This window comes from Pelophylax lessonae (assembly GCF_965119305.1).
Source record: "Pelophylax lessonae genome assembly, chromosome: 4".
NCBI lineage: Eukaryota > Metazoa > Chordata > Amphibia > Anura > Ranidae > Pelophylax > Pelophylax lessonae.
The window spans coordinates 69,460,912-69,485,238 of record NC_138771.1 but is presented as its reverse complement, the minus strand read 5'-3'; the positions used below and the strand labels follow the sequence as shown (position 1 = coordinate 69,485,238).

At 43.9% G+C, this 24,327-nt stretch overlaps 1 protein-coding gene across 1 annotated transcript in view; it reads left to right on the top strand.

Moving 5' to 3' along the window:
* The first annotated feature begins 856 nt into the window (after window positions 1-856).
* IL16 (interleukin 16) overlaps window positions 857-24,327 on the top strand; it is a 239,226-nt gene continuing 215,755 nt past the window's right edge. Inside the window, exon 1 of the mRNA XM_082253377.1 lies at window positions 857-1,000. The gene's annotated coding sequence lies outside the window, so the exon portion shown is untranslated. The remainder of the gene's footprint in view (window positions 1,001-24,327) is intronic.

The window sequence follows — 24,327 nt, the reverse complement described above, 5'->3', positions numbered from 1 at the left end:
CAAATTCGTTTAGGTACAGCGTCGCACGACTGCGCAATTGTCCGTTAAATTCACGCAGTGCCGAATCGCAAAATAGGCCCTGGTCAGGAAGGGGGTAAAATATTCCGGGGCTTAAGTGGTTAAAGCTCTATATAAACGTTGGTAATGAAAGCTGTATTCTCTATGACTCTTATTTGTCAGTCATACACTTTACAACTCGTGCACCGCTTTCTTTTTTTTTATGACGGATAGTAAAAGCTGCTGTCCCCGTCTTGTCATTTTGATGTTTTATTTTCCTTCCATACGCAGTCACTACACAGACATTATTCACCCTCCAGCAGCCTGGAAACACTTTATGAAAGGCGTTTTCTTCCTGGTAAGTGAGCAGAGAGATTTTTTTTTCTCTTTTCCTTCTTGACATAAGGCCTTAAATGATTCATTTTAATTTCAGCCATGAAGTGTAGGTAATGTTTAGCACCGCTGAACTATATAAACAAAAAAGGGAGCCAGCTGACAGAACACCCTGAACAAGCGAAGAAAGAAAGTGGAGCTGAGGGCAGCAGCAGCCAATTTAACTCTTTCCCCACCGGCGGCATGAGGTGTGTGTAGGCCCGCCACTAATTTGCCGTCGACTTGCAGCAATCTGACTGGCCCAGCTTGGCAAAGGGAAAAGTCTGAGGTTCCCGATCGTTGCCTTGCGGTGCAGGAGAAAAAGGTTAAGCCTAACGTGGTTTCATTCAGTGAAATAGCATCTCTTTTATGCACATCTGTCTCACTGGGCGGTATTTAAAATGCGTAGACTCAGGCAATTATGATTTACTGGCAAGCCACTCAAGTCACTGCAGAGCGAGAGCAGAGGGAGGAAAAAAAAAAAAAAAGAAGTGGTATGAAAGTCTTGCAGAGGAGGGAAATCCACACAGGACCAGCCGTCAGGAGCATGGACCGGCCACTCACTCTCAATCAGGAGGCTCACTTCTCCTTCATGAATCTGTAAAGAAGATATTCACTATTCTTGGCAATGGTAAGTCGTACGTTCTTTTTTTTTTTTTTTTTTCAACTAAACTTTTAGTGACTTGTAAAGTGGAAAACTTTGCCAGATGTTTTTGATTTAACAGTAGCGTAGCTTGTCCTGGGTTATTTTTAATTAAGACTAACCAAAGAAAGAGCTCTTTTATGTAAGTGCAGAAACGTAGGCATGGTAGAAGAGATTTAGCATAGGCTAGGGGGATCTGACTGTGACTTAGCATTGGATAACGTGTATTTAGACATTTGGTGGCTTTGTAAAGAAGACGGCTTGACAATGACGTTAAAGTTTGCTTTGAACAGTTTATAGTACATACAAACAATGATCGGAATAACAAAATAAATGGTTGTCAGATGACTAAGATTATATTTATTACTGAGTCTTTTAGATTAAAATGACTGCTATAATGTATTTCTTACAAACAAGTGAACTGAATAAATGTTAATGATCCTGGATATATATATATATTAGTGTAATGTCACTCACATTAGGAAAATACAGGAAATCTCATTCATCAACTTTTCTGACGTTACAACTTTCTGTGTTGATCATGATTAACTACCTCAATACTGGGCACTTAAACCCCCTTCCTTCCCAGACCAATTTTCAGCTTTTAGCGCTGTTGCATTTTGAATGACAATTGCATGCAACACTTTACCTAAACCAAATCTGTGTCATTTTTTCCCCACAAATAGAGCTTTCTTTTGGTGGTATTTGATCACCGCAAGGTTTTTTTCTTTTTTGGTGCACAAATAAAAAAAGACCGAAAAGTTTGAAAAATAAAAAGTATTTTTTTGTTTTATGCTATAAAATTTTGTAAATAGATATGTTTTTTCCTGCACTGATGAGCACTGATAAGGCCGCACTGACAGGCACTGATGAGGAGGCACTGATGGGATGGCATTGATGGGGTGGCACTGATACGCAGCACTGATGGGCACTGGTAGGTAGCACTGATATGCAGCAATGATGGGCACTGATATGTGGCACTGATAGGTAGCACTGATATGCAGCATTGGTGGGCACTGATAGGCAACGCTGATGGGCACTGATCGGCGGCACTGATGGGCACTGATAGGTGGCACTGATGGGCACTGATCGGCGGCACTGATCGGCACTGATAGGCGGCACTGATTGGCACTGATGGGCGGCACTGATCGGCAGTGATAGGCAGCACTGGTGGGCAATAAGTGGCACTGGTGGGCAGCACTGATAGATGGCAATAATGGGCACTGGTGGGCAGCACTGATATATGGCATTAGTGGGCAGCACTGATAAGGAGGGCACCACTGTCAGGCTCTCTGAGCCCTGATTGCCATCCCTGGTGGCCATGGTGGGCATCCCTGGTGGTCATGGGTGGGCATCCCTGGTGGCTCTAGTGGCACCCCCCCCCCCCCCAGGGCTGCACTGGTAATCAATGTTCTGATTAACAGCACAGACCCCCCCCCTGTGATCAGTGAGTAATTAGAAAAACTCACTGATCCCCTGGCTGCAGCACAGATCGTCTTCTTCTCCTCACTGACAGGATCTGTGTGAGGAGAAGAAGAGATCAAAGCTGCTACAACGGCTGTATTTATATTACATGACGGCTGGGATTGGACACAGCCATCATGGGATCAGGAGGGCCAATCACAGGGCCCTCCTGCCGCAACTTGCTCTGTGTCCGAGGGACACAGGCACATCGAGATCGCGCCGCTGCGTGTGCCCGCGACGGCGCGATCTCGCTCCTTCTGCAGGACATTCGATCAGAAGGACGAGACTCCCACCCGGCCGTATATGTACAGTGGCCAGGTGGGAGGTGGTTAATGTAGGATACCTTATCAATCTATTCTTTATGTTTTTTAAATAGTTGGAATATAATTCGATTTTATCTTCAGGGCTGAATAAAAATATAGGTTACCCTAAATATTTTTTTTTTTCTATGTGTGTTCACATATGTGTCTTTTATAAATCATAGGTGATTTACTAAAACTGGTGCACACAGAAACTTTTGCAGTTGTGCATAGTGACCAATTGGCTTTGTTCAATTAAGCTTGGATAATAAAACCTAGAAGCTGATTGGTTACTATGCACAGCTGCACCAGATTCTGTGCGCACCAGTTTTAGTAATTCCCTTAGATCAGTGGTTCCCAACTCCTGTCCTCAGGACCCACTAACAGGCCAGACTTTAAAGTATTACCTTGGGGAGATGCAGACTAGAATACTGCAATCACTGAGCAGCAAATTATATCACCTGTGATGTATTTCAGTTATCTTACAAACCTGGCCTGTTAGTGGGTCCTGAGGACCGGAGTTGAGAACTAATGCTTTAGATAGTCACTTCTCATTTTCATGTACCCAAACTCGCTCATCGATGTCTTTATAGACCTTGCTTTGTGCACTGGTACAAATATTTTGGTGGAGGGGGGGGGGGGGTGTTATGGTGTGGGGTTGTTTTTCAGGGGTTGGGCTTGGCCCCTTAGTTCCAGTGAAGGGAACTCTTAAGGCATCAGCATACCAAGACATTTTGGACAATTTCATGCTCCCAACTTTGTGGGAACAGTTTGGGGATGGCTCCGACTTATTCCAACATGACTGCACACCAGTGCACAAACAAGGTCCATAAAGACATGGATGAGGGAGTTTGGGGTGGAGGAACTTGACTGGCCTGCATAGAGTCCTGACCTCCACCCGATAGAACACCTTTGGGATGAATTAGAGCAGAGACTGCAAGCCAGACCTTCTCTCCAACATCAGTGCCTGACCTCACAAATGCGCTTCTGGAAGAATGGTCAAACATTCCCATAGACACACTCCTAAACCTTGTGGACAGCCTTCTCAGAAGAGTTGAAGCTGTTAGTCCATAGGGTTCAATAATGAGTTGGACCACCCTTTGCAGCTATTAGACTGGGATGCCATTAAAGTTAATTTGCATGTAAAGGCAGGTGTCCCAATACTTTTGACAAGTGTCACCTGAAGTACCTGGTTGATCCTGCCAGTCACCTTTCTTCCTTGTTCTAAGCTGACCACACAAAGCACAAAAGCTGATCTATTTTTGCATGGTCCGTTTTTATCCTTAGGCTGATCATTGTGAGGTACAGGACAATGTGCAGACATTCAGCATGCCTGTATTGCGTAGTTTATTCAGTCGCCACATACCCCATCCAATCACAGCTCACCTTTGGTACACACCCCCTCCCAGTCACAGCGTGCCTCTTGAACACACCCCTTGCTCAAGCACAGCCTGTATGTTGCCTGAGACTGAACAGATTATGGAATACAGGTAAGCTGTGTGTCTGCACAGTGTCCTGTAACCCCGCACTCCACTGTCAAGAAGAAGAGATGCATGGTCACATTGTAAAAAAAGGTTAACCTTGTAAAAAAATTATTAAAGATTACAGCTGCACTGAAATTTCATCGGCCGAAACATATAGACCGAAAATTGTGTTTTCGGCATTTTGCAGATAGAGAAAAAAGTTTTGATAATGGCGCTGAAAACGACAATTTTTCTGCAACTTTACCATGATTTTACTATGCTTATGGTGTGTTTAATTAGGTCATGTGACTCAAAAACTGCATCAAAACATAACACAAGTGCGTTATTGATAGTTTCTTGCTGCATTTTCAATGCATTTCAATGGGGAGGTGCGTTTTTGGTGCGTTTTTTTTAACTGACCAAAAATGCAGCAAGCAAGAATTTTAACACCTCAACAGAAACGCAACGGACCAGTGAGAAGACATACATAGAATTTAAAGGGATGCATTTTTCTTGAGCTTTTTTCCTGCGCTAACGGTGCCAATAATAGCCAACAATAAATTCATATTCGTTTAAATTTGTGATATTAAATAAAATGTCAAATATAATACAATTATATATAAAAATATATACATATTTTTTAAAACTGTCATTTTTGGTTTCACTTTTGCTTTTGGCCAAATGCATCCTGAATTTTCGGTTTTCGACACCAAAATTTCCATTCAGTTTTCTGAAACTAAGCAAAAGCAGTTATGGTGCCTGCATAGTTATGACTATATTAGAAAGTATCTATAACATTGTATGTTCACAACTACTTTAATGTAGGATACAGAGGCGTAACTAGAACCTTCAGGGCCCTGATGCAAGAAACCACGAAGGGCCCCCCAGACCCCTGGCCGGGGCCCTTACCTTCAAGCCCAGGGCTCTTCCCACTAATCCTGGGGCTCTTTACACTCGTTGCATGGCCTTTTATTACGGTCCCGCAGCAGGTTCTGCAGTGGGCCCCCTTCCTGCAATCTTGTGGGCCCCCTTCCTGCAATCTTGGGGCCTCCCCACAGTGGTGCAATGCCAGGGTCTGGTCGCAAGTGTGACCTTTGCGATCCTGGAAGTTCACCCACTGGTTTGCTATCGGGCCCCCTGGAGCATGGGGCCCGGTAGCGATTGCAACCCCTGCAACCCCTGTAGTTACGCCCCTGGTAGGATACCATAACAATCTATGCTTTTCAATTTTGAAACCTGTTCCAGAAAAAAGCCAGGGCTGGATTAATGGGCAACTGATGCCCTAAGCACAGCCCAACAATGGTGCCCCACCTCACTTGGATCTCACCTTCTCCCTCCACAGATATGTACCTACCAAGATCCAATTGCTGCTGCCTCCATTGCTTACTAAGGCCCCTTTCACACGGGCTTTCCGATCCGGTCCGCCTTTCAGTTTTTCTGGCGGACCTGATCGGATGCTCCATGAAGCCCTATGGAGCAGCGAATGTCAGCGGAGATATGTCCTCTGACCCCCGCTGCCATCCGCATCCGATCCTGTCCGTGAAATCCGGACGGATGGAAACCCTATTTTCCATCCATCTGGAGGATCAGATCCGATAAGATCGGATGAAAACGGACAGGCGGTCCGTTATCATCCGATCTCCATAGAGGAAAGCAGGGCTCTGACAGTTCCGTCTCAAAGTAAGCCGAGACAGACCTGTCATCTGCCTGCTCAGCAGAGATCAGCGGGATCGATCCTCACTGAGCAAAACGGGGGTCCTAAGGCTACATTCACACAGGTGGCCAGATTGGCTGCCAGAGAGAATCAGTAGATTCTTGCCAGCTGAGCTAAACGCTGCCTGCATACATTTTGGTAAATTTACTAAAGGCAAAAATGTAGGCAGGGTTTTTTAAGGTTGATTTTGTGAGTTAGTGGCCTGCCCAGGCTGGCAAAGGGTTAAGTTATGTGCGATCAGTTCCCCGCAGGGTTGCCCACTTTTAGTAAATTTACAAACCATTTGTAAAATTTGTAATTTTTGCATCTTTCTGTGAATGTCCATCAGTCCATTAGAATGTCTGTAATGGACATTCATAGACAGATGCAAAAATTATGGATTTTACAAACTGTCTGTAAATTTACTGAAAGTTGGCAACCCTGGTTCCTGGGCTTTTTGGCCCCAGCAACCCATCTGTGATATAAGTGGGAAGGCCAAGGTCAAGGGTTCCCGTTCCCGCTCTTGGCACGACTCGTGGGTTTAAACTGCTGCGCCTTGCAGTCTGCTGAAGACACTGAAATTCCAGAGGACATCCAAGTAATGGAGAATACCAGAATACACTACCACCCCATAGAGGTACCAGGGATGTGCGGTGAAGTCAGTGGCTGGTGAGGCACTGGCTAGTATCAGAGATAGATACACACAGGTTACATATTCAAAAGTTATGTATTCGATTCTCATTATGTAGGCAATTGCAGTTCTACTAGTTATACTCATTTAACAAAAATATTTACAAACGCTGTCCCTTTAAGCCCCCGTTCACACTGGGGCGACCTGTCAGGCGACCCGGTCGCCTGACAGGTCGCCTGCCATACAGAAGCTATGGACCCACCAAAAGAAAGCTCTATTTGTGGGAAAAAAAGAAAGTCAATTTTATTTGGGAACAGCGTCGCACGACCACGCAATTGTCCGTTAAAGTCACGCAGTGCTGAATCGAAAAAAAGGGTCTGGTCTTTGAGCAGCCAAATCCTCCTTAAGTGGTTAATAAATTTACTAAGCACTGGAGCAACTGCACTTGCAAAGTGCACAGTCTATTTGCCTTCAGTAAATTCACCCCATTGTGTGTGAACATTGGTGGCTGTCAGACGCTATACAAATCAATGGCCAACAGCACTGCTTTTCACCCGCAACCGCTAATCAGAGACTGTGTGCATCCAGAGACAGCATTTCTGCAGAGTTTCCGATCATAGCACAGAGGGAAGCTGCGTCCAGCTGCTGCATTTTTCTGTCTCTGATAGCAGAAAACTGTTCACCCCTGGCCAACCATCCCCTGCTGCAAGTCCTCTCTCTCCTAGTGGTGCAGGCACACTACAACCCCAAACCCAAACCCAAGTTTTTGGGGCTTTAATGCACCTGTGTGCCAGGAGAGAGAGGACCTGGGGTGCAGGATGTAAATATACATTCTAGGCTGTAGTAGTTGCATTTTACTAAGTATACATCTGTGGAGGGGGAGGATGGGAACCGTTCACATGGTCTGCAAAAAGTATAATTGCACTTTGTTTTAAGTTGCTCTTCAGCTTTAGAGCAAAGGTTTCCAACATTTCTAAACAAAGGACCTTATTACTGTCCTTCAGACTTTAGGGGGACTGGATAGTGGGAGTAGAAAATATCCCAACATCAGTGGGAGTAGACAATGCCTCAGGCGTTTACCGAAATTGTTAGTGAGGGTAAAAAATGACAAGCCTGCACTATGTGCCTGTAATCAGACAGAGGAGGAATAGTGCCCCGTCATTGTATAGAATAGTGCTAAATTTTATCAAAAGTGGGAGGAATAGTGCCCCATCTTTGGTGTCAGAAAAAGGAATAGTGTCCCATCATTGGTGTTGGAAGGAGGAAAAGTGTCCCATCCCTGGTGTCAGTGGGAGGAATACTGCCCCATCATTGGTGTAAGTGGAGGAAAAGTGCCCCATCATTGGTGTCAGTTGAATAAATAGTGTTCCATCGGTGTTAGCAGAAGAAAAGTGCCCTAATGGTGGTGTTATTGGAAGAAATAGTGCCTCACTGCTGGTGTCAGTGGAAGAAATAGTGCGCCATCATTGGTACAGTGGAAGAAAAAATACCCCATCGCTGGTGTAAGTGGAAAAAATTGTGCCCCAAAGGCTGGATAAAGGCAAGCAAAGTGCAGCATCCAACCCGTGGGCCACAGTTTAGAGACCAGACCACTACTTTGGATGCACGATAGCTAGGAGAACATTCTCAGTGGTGCCCCCTTTCTGTAGTACCCTAAGCATGTGCTTATTTTGCTTAAAGTGGTTGTAAACCCTCACATATACCCAGGGAAGTGACTGGCCTCAGGTAATACACAGAGAATAAATATATCCTCCTACATAAGTTGTACCTGTCTCTCTGCAGCCATCTCTTCTTTACATCCATTCAAAGTGCTGAATTTATAAAGCTTGTCTGAGAGTTAAAAAAAGGGGACAGAGAGCTGAGATTACACTTTGCAGTGCTCAATGAGGAGAGCTCTGAGAGCTGATTGGAAAGAATACCCCCCCCCCCCCCTTCACATAGCACGCAGAAACAGAGCTGACTGTCGATCTGCTGGAGCCCCCTCAGCTATCACCTTTTTTCTTTTGATGTCAGGAAAACTTGTCAGAAGTGACTCATGCTGATAGCAGAGAAATGGAGCAGCAGACAGAAATGACAGTTAGTGCTCATAATTGGGACAAGTACACACCATAGAGGGATATGCTTTTTTAATTTTTCACATCTTAGGTTTGCAACAACTTAAATGGTGGATCCAGCCCTGTTTATGGCCAACGCAGGGTCCGGCATGTATTTGAATAAGACCTGCCTAGAAAATTATGATTTCAATCGTGTCACATGACTTGTTCTGCAATTGTCTCTCATGGACTTCTGGAACTTCTTTTAGGCAATAGGCGCCCCGCGATTCTTTTTGCATGATTTTACTGTGATTCGTCGGATGACGATCATGGTAAGATCCAGATTAGGGTGCCATTGAAAGTAACAGTGATCTCAAGCGTGTCCTCGCGGTTTGCGGCGATTCAGGATTGTGGGTAGATTCGCCATGATCTGGAATGCCATGGTGTGAAAAGAGCCTTAATGTTATTGGCAATGGAGTTTATCTGGAAGTAAGGACCAAAGCATAGGCAACTGTCTTTGTTTTAAATCAAGTGCCATGGAATGGAAAACATCATGTATCAACAGTAAGACTATATATTCTGATTCAACTTGGCGTGTCACATCCATCATCATATAAACTTTATTTTAGCGTAAATATAGAGGACTTTTTAGGGGCAACCCAAGAAAGACACACGAAAGATCATTATAAAAGATTTTTTACAAACTTTATTACAAAAACCATAAAAATATTAACCACTTAAGCCCCGGAAGATTTTACCCCCTTCCTGACTAGGGGTTTTTTTGTGATTTTTTACTACGTGACTTTAACGGACAATTGCGCGGTCGTGCGACGCTGTACCTAAACGAATTTCACGTCCTTTTTTTCCCACAAACAGAGCTTTCTTTTGGTGGTATTTTATCACCTGTGCGATTTTTTGATCGTGTGCTATAAACGAAAAAAGAGCGTAATTTTTGCAAAAATAACAATATTTTTCACTTTTTTTTATATGAAATTCCCCCCAAAAAAATGTAAAAATCAAATTTTTTTTTAACATTTTTGGCCAAATTGTTTTATGCTACATATGTTTGGTAAAAAAAATCGCAAAAAGCGTATTTTGATTGGTTTGCTCAAAAGTTATCGCGTTTACTAACAAAGGGAAAGATTTTTGTCATTTTTGGTGTTTTTTTTTAACGAGTAATGGCGGCGATCTGCGATTTTTTTGCGGTACTGCGACATTGCGGCGGACAGATCGGACCCTTGACTGACATTTTTGACACTTTTGGGGGTACCAGTGACATTACTGCAGTAATCAGTGCTATACATATGCACTGTTACTGCAAAAATGACACTGGCAGGGAAGGGGTTAACTGTATTGGACAGGGAGGGGTTAAGTGTGTCCTAGGGGCGTGATTCTAACTGTAGTGGGACAGGTCTATTGGTGTAAAAACAAAGATCAACGGTTCTACATAGTAGAACCGTCTGATCTCCATTTTTACACAGGGGAGAATGACAGGCGGCTTGTTTACATAAGCCGCTCTGCCTTTCTCCCGCTCTACCGGCGATCGGTGAGTGACCGGCGGACATCGGGTCCGCCGGTCACACGCCCGCACTCCTCCCTGAACGAGCCGAGGCAGGCACGCGCCTCAGCGGGCGCGCGCTCGCCTGCTATTGGCTCAAATTCCAGTGACAGGCGAGTGACGTAGATCTACGTCACTCTGCCTGGCCGGGGCTGACTGCCGCAGTAAATATACTGTGCGCAGTCGGCAACCGGTTAAAAAATTGTGCAATGGCTGATCATGAAATGTTGGGTCAGAGATGGGCGGTCCACCTCTAACCCAACATTTCATGATCAGCCATTGCACAACTTTATTTTATTTTTATGGTTATTGTAATAAACTTTGTAAAAAATCTTTCAAAATTATTTTTCTTGTGTCTTTCCTGGGTGCCTAAAAAAAGTCCTCTGTTTCCAAAAAAAAAAAGAAGTTTGCATCATTTATCAAGTCTATCATTTTCCAGTGCAAGACAAAGTGAAACAAAAATTCTAACTTTAGATATTTTAATAAATAAAGTAGGTTGTATATCCCATTTTAAGTTTGAGAGATCCTTTTTTCATTAATGACTGAAAAAACATAGGAGCTTTTAACTGGCCATGAAACATCCATATATCCTCAGCCATCCTCATAGACTACAGTGTTAATGCAGATAACTGGGAGCTTTGTACTGTGACTTCACCACCATATGACATGCATGGAACTTTAGGTCTCATGTATAAATTGTTCTAAAGGAAAATATGTTCATTGAAAACAGTCAACTTCCAGCTTCCAAATGCACATTCAAAAGCCAGAAAATGTTTGAATCAAATGTATGTGAATAAAAAATAAAAATAAAACGTACATATACTGCATTTCCTAAAACATATATATATTTGTTAATTAACTCGAATCCTTTAAATGCTTTAATGTCATAGCTGAAAAAAGTAAGGTTCATTATTTCCTGCTGAGCATTTGCCTAGGAATATAGAGGTGGTTATCATCTTACCTTATAGCAACTGCTGAAGTAGTGAATTTAACTTTTGTACTGTATTTTATCCATTTATAGTTCTACTATATACTGGTTAGGAACAGTTCTTGAATACATATTTTTAGCACATTGTTTGCTAAAACTGAACTCCAAGCAAACAGCTAAATACAACATTAAAATACATACATGGAAATGTTTTTACCTGTCCAAGAACTTGTATTTCTGCCCACACAGTCCTGAGATTTACACAACCCTGGTGGCCTGACTTTCCTGTGATGCAGTTGAGTAAGGGTCCTTTCACGCGGGCTTTCTGCCCGACGGACTCTGTTTTGCTCAGCCAGGATCGATCCGCCGATCCCCGATGAGCAGGCAGATGACAGGTCCGTCTCTGCTCTGTGTGCAGAGACAGACCCGTCAGATTCCTGTTGTCCTCTATGGGAGATCGGATGATAATAGACCACCTGTCCATTTTCATCCGATCCTATCCGATCCTCCAGATGGATGGAAAATAGGGTTTCAATCCGTCTGGATTTCACGGACAGGATCAGATCGGATAGCAGTGTCAGCAGAGATGGTCAGACAGGATCGGTGTCAGCAGAGATGTCCCCTCTGACATCCGCTGCTCCATAGAGGTACATGGGGCATCCGATCAGGTCCGCCTGAAAATTGACAGGTGGACCTGATCGGAAAGCCGTGTGAAAGGTGCCTAATACATCTTGGTCACCTCCCTGCCACCACCCTCTGATTGAACATAAAGCAGCAGCAACAGACTAATGAAATCATCTCTCTACTCTCCCTCTGCTCTTTGGCATGCTACATATTGGCACATATGCATTCCGGGTAACCAATTAGTACTGCCATTTAAGGTTATTATTGTAAAACCCAGTCACTTTGTGTCCCAATCCCCTACCCAACTCTAAGCAACGACCCTTGAGAGAATACAGAGACAAGTATCATTTTGTAGAGCAAATTGATATAAGTCACTTGTATGGAATTTGGTAATAATAACTATAAAAGCAATAAAATAGATCCTCCACAGCCAGCAGCAACAGAACCGCCCAGCAACAATGGAATCTCACAACAACACACCACCCCAGCAACAATAGACCCCAGCAGCAGCAACAGATCTCCCAGAAGCCAACACCAATAGACTCGACGTGGCGGGAAAATTAGAAGGGGGAGGAAGGAAAACTTTTCACAATCTAACAAATTTTTGGGCAGTGTATGAGGTTATCGCTCAGAACTTACATTTGTTTTAAAATTGAATGTTAAAAGCAAAAGAGAATTTTACATGCATGGCCAGCATTAGACCATGATGGCCCTGTATACAGGCTTTTTTGTTGACTGTAATATTCTGGGGTATTTAGCCTATTCATGGATTTATAAGGAGGTCAAAATGTGGTATACACTAGACTGATACTCATAGGCTTTGAAACGGAAAAAAATAAAGTTTTCCTTGGTTATACTTTAAATTTGGGCAATAATGCAAAAAGTTGGGGTCCTCAGCTCATAAACCAAATTCAGAATACCACTGTATCATACCTGCCAACTGTCCCGTTTTTCCCGGGACAATCCCGGCAAATAGGAGCCTGTCCCGGGTAATTTACATTGTCCCTGTTAATCAGGGACAATGTAAATCATTTAAAAAAAAATAATATTTTTTTTTTTTTTAATTTTGTTTCACAGTGTCGCTCTCACCCCAGCTAGGTGTTGTAGTTCTGGCAGCAGGTTGTCTCTCTCTCGGTGCCCGCTCACTCTTCCCGCCTGTCGCAAATTTAACGTGTCACCGGAGGCAGGGTGTCAGCATGGTGCACTTTCCAAAATCCGCCAGCAGGGGGAGGCAGAGCACCTTCCGACAAGCTGACACTTTAGAATTGCAGGGAATTGTGATGAGAATTTTAAACTTTAGGCAGAAGTAGTGCATCTGAATGGGAGAATATTTCCAACTCTGCTACGTTGGCCTCAAGTTTTCAATTCCCTTTTCAAATTCCTGTAATTCTCTCTTTATGAAGTAGACCCTATAATCTGATAAGTAGGCTTCGATTAATTATGCAGAATGGGCGGAGCTTCAGGGAAGTGGGTGTGGTAAGTAATTGATAGCTGTGCTGCAAAGTGTCCCTGGAAATTTTTTTCAAATGTTGGCAACTATGCTGTATATGTAAAGAAGGCAGACTAGTCCCTCAAGATGGACATCGATGTCTGCAATGCAATTCTGACATTTTTCTGTACACTCATACCCAAATATTTTACAGGTGCATTTAGAGGCAAATATATCTTCATTGTTTTACAGGAAATTAAAAGTAGAACAGTAGTGGGGACGTACTCAAATATCAAAGCTTTTTGACACAGATAACGAGGCCTAGACAGGCATATAGTCCATTGATTATCATGAAAAAGGTAAACATCCCAATTATATGTATTATACCATAGTGCATGAATATCAAACATAAATACATAAAAACATTTGGAGATATAGAGAACTAGAGAAGAGAAAGAAAAGAGAAAGGAGGAAAAGCGGTAGGCCCAGAGATGCCTAGAGAGAGAGGGAATGAGAAATTCCTTGAGTAACTCCCGTGACCAAGAAGACAAATATTACAACTAGGAAATCAAATTATAAGGATTAATGATAACATATCTTTAAGGGCATCAGAGGCAGAGAAATCATGCCAAACATACCATAGGATTTTAAACTTCTCAAATGAATCATCATCCATCGCAAACATCTCCTCCATCTGCATAATGTTGTTGAAGGTAGAAACCCACATAGATAAGGAAGGAGGTGCATCTGTTTTCCAAAACAAGAGAATTTCCTGTCTTGCTGCAGAAAGTAGGAAGCATAACAAGGTTCGTTTTTGAGACGCCATCAAACCCGGGAGTATAGACAGAAGTGCTATGTAGCAAGGTTTAGCAGGCCTATGGCCTGATGTAGGTCTGCCATTAGTACCGGTACTCTCTCCAGCCCATGTGAGCTGCGACCCTGGATGTGACAACTGAAGCAGCTACAACTCTGGCATCTTTATTTGTGGTTTTTATTGGAATAAAGGGGATGGGAGAAGGGAATGAGTGGGATACTCCTTGAGGCTTAAACTAATTACAATTGGGACTTTACTTCTGAAATGCCCATTGGCGCTTCCTTGACACCAGCCGGCGCCAGCCAACGCTCACTGACACTGAGAACACTCTGTAGAACAGAAGTGCTGAATCCTCGACTTATAGTCCAGAAGATCCAAGACTGAGAACTGTAGAACTCCTGACACTGTTGTACTATGAAAGTCACTGAATACTTTCCCCCTGCCTGGCACAGCTTGAGGTAGTATATAGAAGAACTCTGTGTAGCTGTCACTGTAACTGGCACGTTCTGTGCAATTCAGGGCCCAAACTGCAGGTGCCCCCTTTGACCTTGAACTCTTCAGGGTCCACTGACTATGTACCCCCACTGTAGCTTCAGGGTCCTCAACCTAGGTACCCCCTTTACAGCTAGCTGACACTGGATCCCAGAACCTCTACTGGAGTGGTCCCCTCTAACTTCAGGCAGACCCCCAGGGGCAATCCTCAATACTCACGACCTGTGTAGGCTTTCCTGGGACTGGACCCCTCTCTCTCTCCGCAGGCTCACGGCACACCGGATCCCCTCAGCTCAACTCAGCACTCTCTGGACACTCAGGCGACACCCTGAGACATCCGCCTTCCTCAAACAGAAGGAGAGACAGCCGCACTCTCCTTCCTGGGACTCTGCTCCCACCAAAGACACCGTGCCACGCACTTCCCCCCAAACTTATACCCACTTCCAGAATCCTTTGCAGCATAATCTGCCTTTTGGGGTAGTTACAAGCCTGGATGTGTTCCCTGATTGGGCTTCCCACACTGCCCTATGAGAATCCTCTCACAGGAGCAAGTGGGGATACTTCTCCCCTCAGGAAGCCCTGACATACTAGCTAAGTAAATCACAGCCCTGCTGTTAGGCAGACAAGGCCCACTATATTTTTACCTAGCACCTACCTCTGGTGTGGGTTGTAGAGATTCATTATACATTGTATTATAGACTGTAGAAATTTGGGATCAAAAGGGTTGAATCCTGCTGCACTCCTAACGGATGTGCATGTACTTCCCCTCTGCTGAGCCACATCTCCATCAGGTGGCTGGTATGGAAGGGAGCATCCTGTGTAGTGAGAGGGTGTCCCTATACCACCTTGGGAGGAATTTATAGTTCTTTTCCTGTGTGTAGCAGAAAATTATGGACTTGTGGGTAAAGTGGAAAGAAGTCTGCCAATCAGCATTCGTACCCCAAATCTGCGGTCCACAACCTGGTGTATGGTGGGGGCTTATCATATAATTATGCATGAAGTAGCTTATAAATTGAAGAAAGTACATATATGTCTGGGCTACTCAAGGAGGGAGCACAGTCGCTCATATTCAGTCAGGGATCGGTGGACCTGAGTGGAATTAAACAATCCGGTACAAAAGGAGGATAGGTGAAGGGCAGTAAGCCAATCAACACAGCCCCCTGGGATAACAGGCTTCCTGGTGCATGGATGTACAAAGGAGTGCCTCACCGACCAAGAGGACCGTGACAGCATTCCCAATGTATGGGATTCCATGCCCTGGGGAAACATAGGGTTATCAAATAATGCTGTTATAGGGGATGGATCCGAGGACAGGAAATTCTGGAGTCCCTTTTTATACCATAAATGCATAGCTGAAAGAGTCAGGGGAGATGATAATTGAAGCCCATGCAAGTCCCGCTTGTGTCCCCAAAGGAGAGCCCTGAGATCAACCGGAAAGGGTCCTGTTCGACCATAATGGAAGCCTTAGTAAAAGAGCGAGGTAACCATTCTAACACCCATGCTAGGATAGCAGCTGTATGATAAAACTCGTAATCTGGAGGTCCCATCCCACCTTGGAGTTTTAGAAAGGAAAGCAATTTATCCTGGATATGTGATAAGCCTCTATTCCATTACAGGCTGCATTTAGATAGAATGCAGAAACCCTACTGTTGGGCCTTGTACAAAATATCCTAGAAAAAGATAAAAGTTCTTTGCACTATTGAAGACTATTGCAGGTGAAGGCAGGAGAGAATAGTACCAAACAGGAGCAGGCCAAGGTAGCTTTTGCTAATACAGTTTTAAGAATACATCCATCCTGGTGCTGCAAATCAGGTCCAAAGTTCTGTTGCTTCTTCTAAGCCATGGGATATTTTCCTTGGTGCTGCTCCATGGATCACTTACTGTATGCCCGAAGTGACCACTTTGCAAGAATATTCACCCATCATTTGGCACATTTATGTAATTTGGGTTTGGGACAATCCACCTATGTTAGAATTGTGCCTAATGCTTGTTTTTAAAAGAGGCAGAGAAAATTCCATAATGTTCTGTGAAATATTGGAATATTGGAGGGGCGTGTTCCAAAAATAGTAAAAATTCTTGTTATCATGTTCTCCATTTGGTTACTCAGGAAGCTGGAGCCTTGCTGATTACAGGGCTGTAGCTCTGTCTAAGCAAGGGGTTGGACGGTGGCTTCCTCATGCAGAGAAGTGATCTGTTAGTGCCCAAGGGATTGTGTACTGGTGCTGGGGATTATTTAAACAAATAACTATAAAACATTTGGAATGTAGCTGCACATCAATGGGCTTAAGCTGTACAGATGTAAAGCATGTTCACTTCGTAAAGGAATTTTCACTTAAAAAAGGTAATTTTTTAACTTAGCATAGTGAATACGATTAAAATGCACTATGCAAAGAATACCCAATCGTGCTAAAGAAAAACAAAACAAAACAGGAATTTTTCTTTTTTTGGAAGATTGACGTCAGCACAGCTTTCCCACATTCACTAAGTGAAAATCCTCTTGCAAAGTGAAAATGCTTGTAGGCAGGTACAGTCTATTTTCTCCACTGCAGGTGGCACTCATCTGCAGCAGCAATACAGGTGGAGGAGGAAGTCAAGAAGAACATAGTTCCTCTATGATCTCCTTGGTTACATCCGATTGGATGCTGGCTTCCCATGTGACTTTGGTGGCCATCTTGGGTCAGGGAGAGCCTATTTTACATGTGGCCAGAGTAGGGACAGATCACCTGTCTGTCATGGACACTGCTTAGTGTCAGGGATAAGTTCCAGACAAAAAGGGAAAGTGCAGGGACACGCCATACATCCTGGCCAGGCCAGGCAACACTTTGCCACTTGAGACAGATGCTGTCTGCACATCTGAGACCTATTGCTACTGCTCATGACTGTACATCCTTTAAGTGTGCCTGGTCAGGTATTCTTCCCGATGGAATTGTTGTGCATTACAGAACTTCAATTTCAATACAGTTCTGTTTTCTGCAACTGGACTCTGAGTGTTAACTGCTGCCGCACCATGCTGCAACTGCCCACATGTTCATCTCCATTAGTAAATAAGCCTCAAAGTATCTGTCTACTTTATTGATCAGCTTCTCTGTGGGTTACAGAACACCCCCATATGTTATGGATATGGGAATGGGGAGTTATTCTGTAGTCTTGTTTTAGGTGACACTGTTGCTTCTCCAAAGCTACAGTACATTAAATGGATGTTTTCACCCTAGGATCACTAGGTGATAAAAAAGGTAAAGAACATGAAAAAATAAAACCAATGTAGCCACCACATCTAAGGATTGGTAAGCTGCAATTCATAGAAAAAAGTTGTTCTTGGGTTTAGACGCCCTTTAAGATTTTTTTTCCAAATTTGATTAAACTAAATATTAACTAATGTAAAATGTAAATTTTTAGTCCTGGTAACTGGCTATATTACTCCAACAAAGTTTTAACCATCAACCAATTCCAGGCATTAGTTTTTGCTATTTTAAACATTTTCTGTTTATAGAATTGCATCAACCCATTTTTGATCTGTCTTTCATTAATTGTTCCCTTCAAGTTCTACCATATTGTTTAATTTGGGCAAAGGTCAAGTCTTCCAGCCAGCCTATTCTAAAATGATACTTTTATTCCTTCAGCCATCCTGTTATACTTTTTAAAGGAGCCAATATTGTTTGCATAATCCAAATAAACTGAAGAACATTAGCTTATGAATTAATTCTTGGATGTCTTACATAGAATTTGCTGGTACAGTCAGCCCCATAATAATTGCCTAGCCGTCCAAAGCCAGGATGTTGCCACTATTCCCCACTGTTCTGGCGGGGATGAGGTTGTTTGATGGAATGAATTGTTTGGTTTTCTTTTAACGTTAGGTTTCTTGTTTATGCCAAATAGGAGCTGCATAGATCATCCAGGGAATCCTTTGAGACAATAAAACACAGATTGAAAGAGAATTCTTTCCAAAGCAGTAAAAACCTTTGGACGCAATTTGAAATAATGAACCCTTGAAAGACAGCTTTCCTAGGAGTCATCTTTTCAGAATTACATTTTGTATGAATTTCCATAGTGCCTGCATGTGTACTATAGAATGTTGATCTATTGAAGGCACTTTGTGCCTTCAGGAGAGAAATGTGCAGAATGTCCCATCAAATTCCTTATGGTTATTATACTTTAATGCACAAATGTCACACTTAGTGTCCATTCACACTGGTACGACTTGTCAGGCGACTTGGTCAGCCTGACAAGTCGTGCACCGTCGCTCCCATAGTGTAGTACATGACCGGTTCTAATAGGAGCGACACAAGTCGCTCCGACTTAGAAAAAGGGTCCTGTACTACTTCGGGGCGACCTGGAGGCGGCTTGCATTGACTTCCATTATGTGAAGCCTGTGCAAGTCGCGCCGAAGTCGCGCTGCACGCGACTTCACAGGTCGCCCCCATAGGGGCACCTGAGCCATGCTGCAACTCCGTGTGTCCATTCAGACACAGAGCTATCATTCGACCCGTCCCCTTTCTCTCCTGATTGGCTCACTGACTTTGATTGACAGCCGCGGAAGCCAATGGCGCTGCGGCTGTATCTCAGCCAATCAGGAGGGAGAGTCCCAGGATGGTCGGGGGACTGGGGACATCGCTGGATGGAGAGGGGGCACAGGTAAGTATTAGGGGGCTTGGGGGGGCTGCTACACACAGAAGGCTTTTTATCCTAATGCATAGAATGCAATAAGATAAAAAACCTTCCTGACTTTACAACTCCTTCAAGGCCCGAAGGCCGAATCTGGCCCGCACTTTGCAGCCGGAACATGGCTCTCACCTTATGCTCCTGCTCCCTGCGGTCACTTGTAAACACAGAAGCCTTCTGTGTTTACAAGAAGCAGCTTTGTTCTCAGCGGCTTCCAGATCTAACAGATCCCTGCAAGTACTCATGGTAAGGCACAGCCGGCATAGATCTTCCCATACTTCCTGCACAGCGATGCAGAGCTGACTACACAGGGAGGTCCTAGAGTCAGACCAGATAGGAGAGAAAGATGAACTCTGCACTCTGTACATAGGGCGCCATTGAAATCTGCACTCTGTACATAGGGCACCACTGAACTCTTCACTCTCTACGTAACACACTTCTGAACTCTGCAGTCTGTACATAGGGCGCCACTGAACTCTGCACTCTGTACATAGGGTGCCACTGCACTCTGCACTCTCTATGTAGCACACTTCTGAACTCTGCACTCTGTACATAGGGTGCCACTGAACTCTGCACTCTGTACATAGGGCACCACTGAACTCTGCACTCTCTATGTAACACACTTCTGTACATAAGGCACTCCTGAACTCTGCACTCTGTACATATGGTGCCACTGAACTCTGCACTCTGTACATAGGGCCCCACTTAACTCTGCACTCTGTACATATGGCGCCACTGAACTCTACACTCTGTACATAGGGCGCCACTGAATTCTGCACTCTGTACGTAGGGCGCCACTGAATTCTGCACTCTGTACGTAGGGCGCCACTAAACTCTGCAGTCTGTACATAAGGCACCACTGAACTCTGCACTCTGTACATAAGACACTCCTGGACTCTGCACTCTGTACATAGTGTAATCCTGAACTCTACAATCTGTATGTAATGCACTCCTGAACTCTGCACTCTGTACATAGGGTGCCACTGAACTCTGCACTCTATACATAAGGCACTCCTAAATCCTGCACTCTGTATATAAGACACTCCTGGACTCTGCACTCTCTACGTAGTGTAAGCCTGAACTCTGCACTCTCTATGTAACACACTCCTGAATCCTGCACTCTGTACATAGGGTGCCCCAGATACAACTTTCCCCTTGAGGGCGATCACACTGCTGATGCGGACCACAATGTTTTAGTGTATTTTAGGCTTGTATTTTTATGATAAAGACAGGGATATACTGTAAATTTCAACACATTCGTTAGTTGTTCTGTAATATGTAATAGTTTAATTTGACTGGAAGCTTTTATAACTTGGATTTTTGCTCCCCCAATTTTTCTTACCTACTATGCATGGGACATATAGTATTTGGCTTAATGTTTTACCTTGGCATTAGCTATTAGCAATTAGAAAATTTTATCTATTAGCAAATTAGCAAAAATTAGCTATTAGCAAATTTTACCATATATAGAGAATTTGATGGGTCTTGGAAATATCAGTTCACCAAACAAAACCAGGTATATTACATTAATAGGCATGCACAAGGGGTAATGAATAGGTGAAATGGGAGGGTGAATATAATTACCAAGCAAGTGGCTTTGCAAAACTAAGTACAGAATACTGTAGTGGTGGCTATCACATTTGATATGGGGGCCTCAAGTTGCCCTCTGACATCACCAAAGGGCCGCTCATAATATTCAATTAATGTAATGTTACTAAAAACTGTCAGAGCTTGCAGCCATAGAACAGAAGGTAGTCAGAGGCTTCAAACATACTCATTGATGTGCGCAGCCTATGGCATTAGTGTGTGCACCCCAGAGCACAAACACACATGCGTGTATATCAGCAGAGCAGTGGACAGTGTCAGTAGAGCAAAGATTGGTGTCAGTAGGGCAGTGGCTGGTGTCAGTAGTTTTTTTTTTTTTTATTATTTTCTTTATTTATTTTTTACAGTTTTATTTTATAATTATTTTATTTTTTTACACTTTTTTTAGGAGCTCTATTATGGGGCTTTGGTGAAATATAAGGGGTCTAAACAGACCCCTGATGTCTCACTTTTGAGACAGAGAAAGGGACTGAGGACACAGATTCCCCAGTTCCTTTCTTTGCAGCCTGCAGTAAACATAGTTTACCATAAGGATATTACCCTGAAATGGAAGTCAAAAGAAGCTCCCACTTTACAATTTTGGAAAAATCTGATAAATAAGGTGATACCCCTTTACAAGACAAAGTATGTTTCTTGTGGATGCCTTCTCAAGTTTTATAAAGTGTAGGATATATGGGTGGATTTATCCTCTACGGCTACGTGATGTTACTCTGAGTGTAACTGTTATTCAACTAGTACTTTGTTTTTCCCCAATGACTCTAGCATGCTGGCGGCTGAAGGAACTCTAACAGTTGCCTGGGGAGATAGATGTGATATCCTTACTAAATTCCACAGAGGCCTGAGGCATGGTAGATGGGGATAGGCAGAGGCTTTCTCAGTCTCCTACATTCCACAAAAAGGAAAGTGGAAAATATTATTTTTTTTTTTCCTTGAGTATTAGGGCTCTTTCACACGGTCCGCCTCCGTAGGCGGATCCGTGTTGCTCAGCGGGGATCAATCCGCGATCCCCGCTGAGCCGGCGGATGACAGCTTCGTCTCCGCTTGCAGAGCGGAGAGGGAGGTGTCTCAGCCCCTGCTGCCCTCTATGGGGGATCGGATGAGAGCGGACCGCCTGTCCGCTCTCATCCGACCCGATCCGATCCGATTACTGAACGGATGGAAAAATAGGGTTTCCATCCGTCCAGATTTCACGGATAGGATCGGATGCGGATGGCAGCGGGTGTCAGCGGAGGTGTCTCCGCTGACACCCGCTGCCCCATAGAGCTGCATGGAGGATCCGATCAGATCCGCCTAAAAAACTGACAGGCGGATCTGACCGGACCGCCCGTGTGAAAGAGCCCTTACTGTACTCCTTTATTTGGCGCTGAGTGGAAGTTTAATAGGAGTTCTTTTGTGTTGTTTATTGTATATCTTGAGCCGGGGACTGCCCAGAGGCCCTGTTTTGCATTACCCATAATTTTATGAAAGAAAATTCTCAAAGTGCCAGGGGCTTGCAAATCATGATTTTTTCTACTGTTTTTCCTTCTTTAACCACTTTACCACCGGAGGATTTTGCTGTCTTCCGTCCAGGCCACTTTTTGCGATTCGGCGCTGTGCGACTTCAACTGACAATTGCGCGGTCGTGGGACGCCGTACCCAAACGAAATTTACGTCCTTTTTTTCCCACAAACAGAGCTTTCTTTTGGTGGTATTTGATCACCTGTGCGATTTTTACTTTTTGCGCTATAAACAAAAAAAGAGCGTTTATTTTGAAAAAATAACAATATTTTTAACATTTTTTTATATGAAATTCCCCCCAAAAAAGATGTAAAAACCAATTTTTTTAAAAATTTTTGGCCAATTTGTTTTATGCTACATATGTTTGGTAAAAAAAATCGCAATAAGCGTATTTTGATTGGTTTGCGCAAAAGTTATTGCGTTTACTAACAAAGGGAAAGATTTCTGTCATTTTTGGTGTTTTTTTTTTAACGCGTAATGGCGGCGATCTGCAATTTTTTTTGCTGGACTGCGACATTGCGGCGGACAGACCGGACCCCTGACTGACATTTTTGACACTTTTGGGGGTACCAGTGACATTACTGCAGTAATCAGTGCTATAAATATGCACCGTTACTGTAAAAATTACACTGGCAGGGAAGGGGTTAATTTTATTGGAGAGGGAGGGGTTAATGTATGCCTGGTGCTTACTGACGTGTAGGGGGGGAGGTGACTATGTGAGTCATGGACAGATCGGATGTCCAGCTATGCTGAACAGTCCGATCTGTCACTCCCTGTCACTATGGAGATCCGCCCGCTGTGTTTACACACAGCGGGCGGATCTCCAGACTCGATCCCCGACGATCGGGTAAGAGCAGCGGCGATCGCCGCTGCTCCTCCCCTGGCCCGACTCCCGCTGTGAATGAAAACAGCGGGAGCGAGCCTCCGGCGGCGCGCAAGCGCCGCCCAGAAGGGGGAGTGTCCAGTCACGTTAATACTACGTGGCTGGACGATAACGAACCACTCTGCCGCAGTAGTATTACTGTGAGCGGTCGTAGAGTGGTTAACCACTTTACCACTAGAGGATTTTGCTGTCTTACGTCTGGGCCACTTTCTGCGATTCGGCACTGTGCGACTTTAACTGACAATTACGCGGTCGTGCGATGCCATACCCAAACTAAATTTACGTCCTTTTTTTCCCACACACAGGGCTTTCTTTTGGTGGTATTTGATCACCTGTGCGATTTTTACTTTTTGCGCTATAAACAAAAAGAGAGCGTACATTTTGAAAAAATAACAATATTTTTCACATTTTTTTTATATGAAATTCTCCCCAAAAAATGTAAAAATCAAAATTTTTTTTAATTTTTGGCCAATTTGTTTTCTGCTACCTATGTTTGGTAAAAAAAATCACAATAAGCGTATTTTGATTGGTTTGCGCAAAAGTTATTGCGTTTACTAAGATGGGAAAGATTTCTGTCATTTTTGTTGTTTTTTTTTTTAACGAGTAATGGCGGCGATCTGCGATTTTTTTTGCGGGACTGCGACATTGCGGCGGACAGATCGGACCCTTGACTGACATTTTTGACACTTTTGGGGGTACCAGTGACATTACTGCAGTAATCAGTGCTATATATATGCACTGTTACTGTAAAAATGACACTGTCAGGGAAGGGGTTAATTTTATTGGAGAGGGAGGGGTTAATGTATGCCTGGTGCATACTGACGTGTGTGGGGGGAGGTGACTGAGTGACACAAGGACAAATCCAGGGTTCAGCTATTCTGACCCTGCCTGTCACTTAGGAGATCCGCCCGCTTGTGTTTACACAAGCAGGCGGATCTCCACACTAGATCCCCGACGATCGGGGAAGAGCAGCGGACTCCCGCTGTGACTGAATACAGCGGGAGCGAGCCTCCGGCGGCGCGCGCGTGCCGCCGAGAAAGGGGAGTGTCTGGCGACGTAGGTCTACGTCGCCAGACGATAACGAACCACTCTGCCGCAGTAGTGCTCGAGTGAGCAGACGGCAAGTGGTTAATGACTGATGGACAATTGGGAAAGATGTGCTACTGTTTGTTATTTCATTGTATTTTCTATGTTCTTCTGAAAAATTTCAATAAAAACCATTGAAACTGAAAAAGATTCTCAA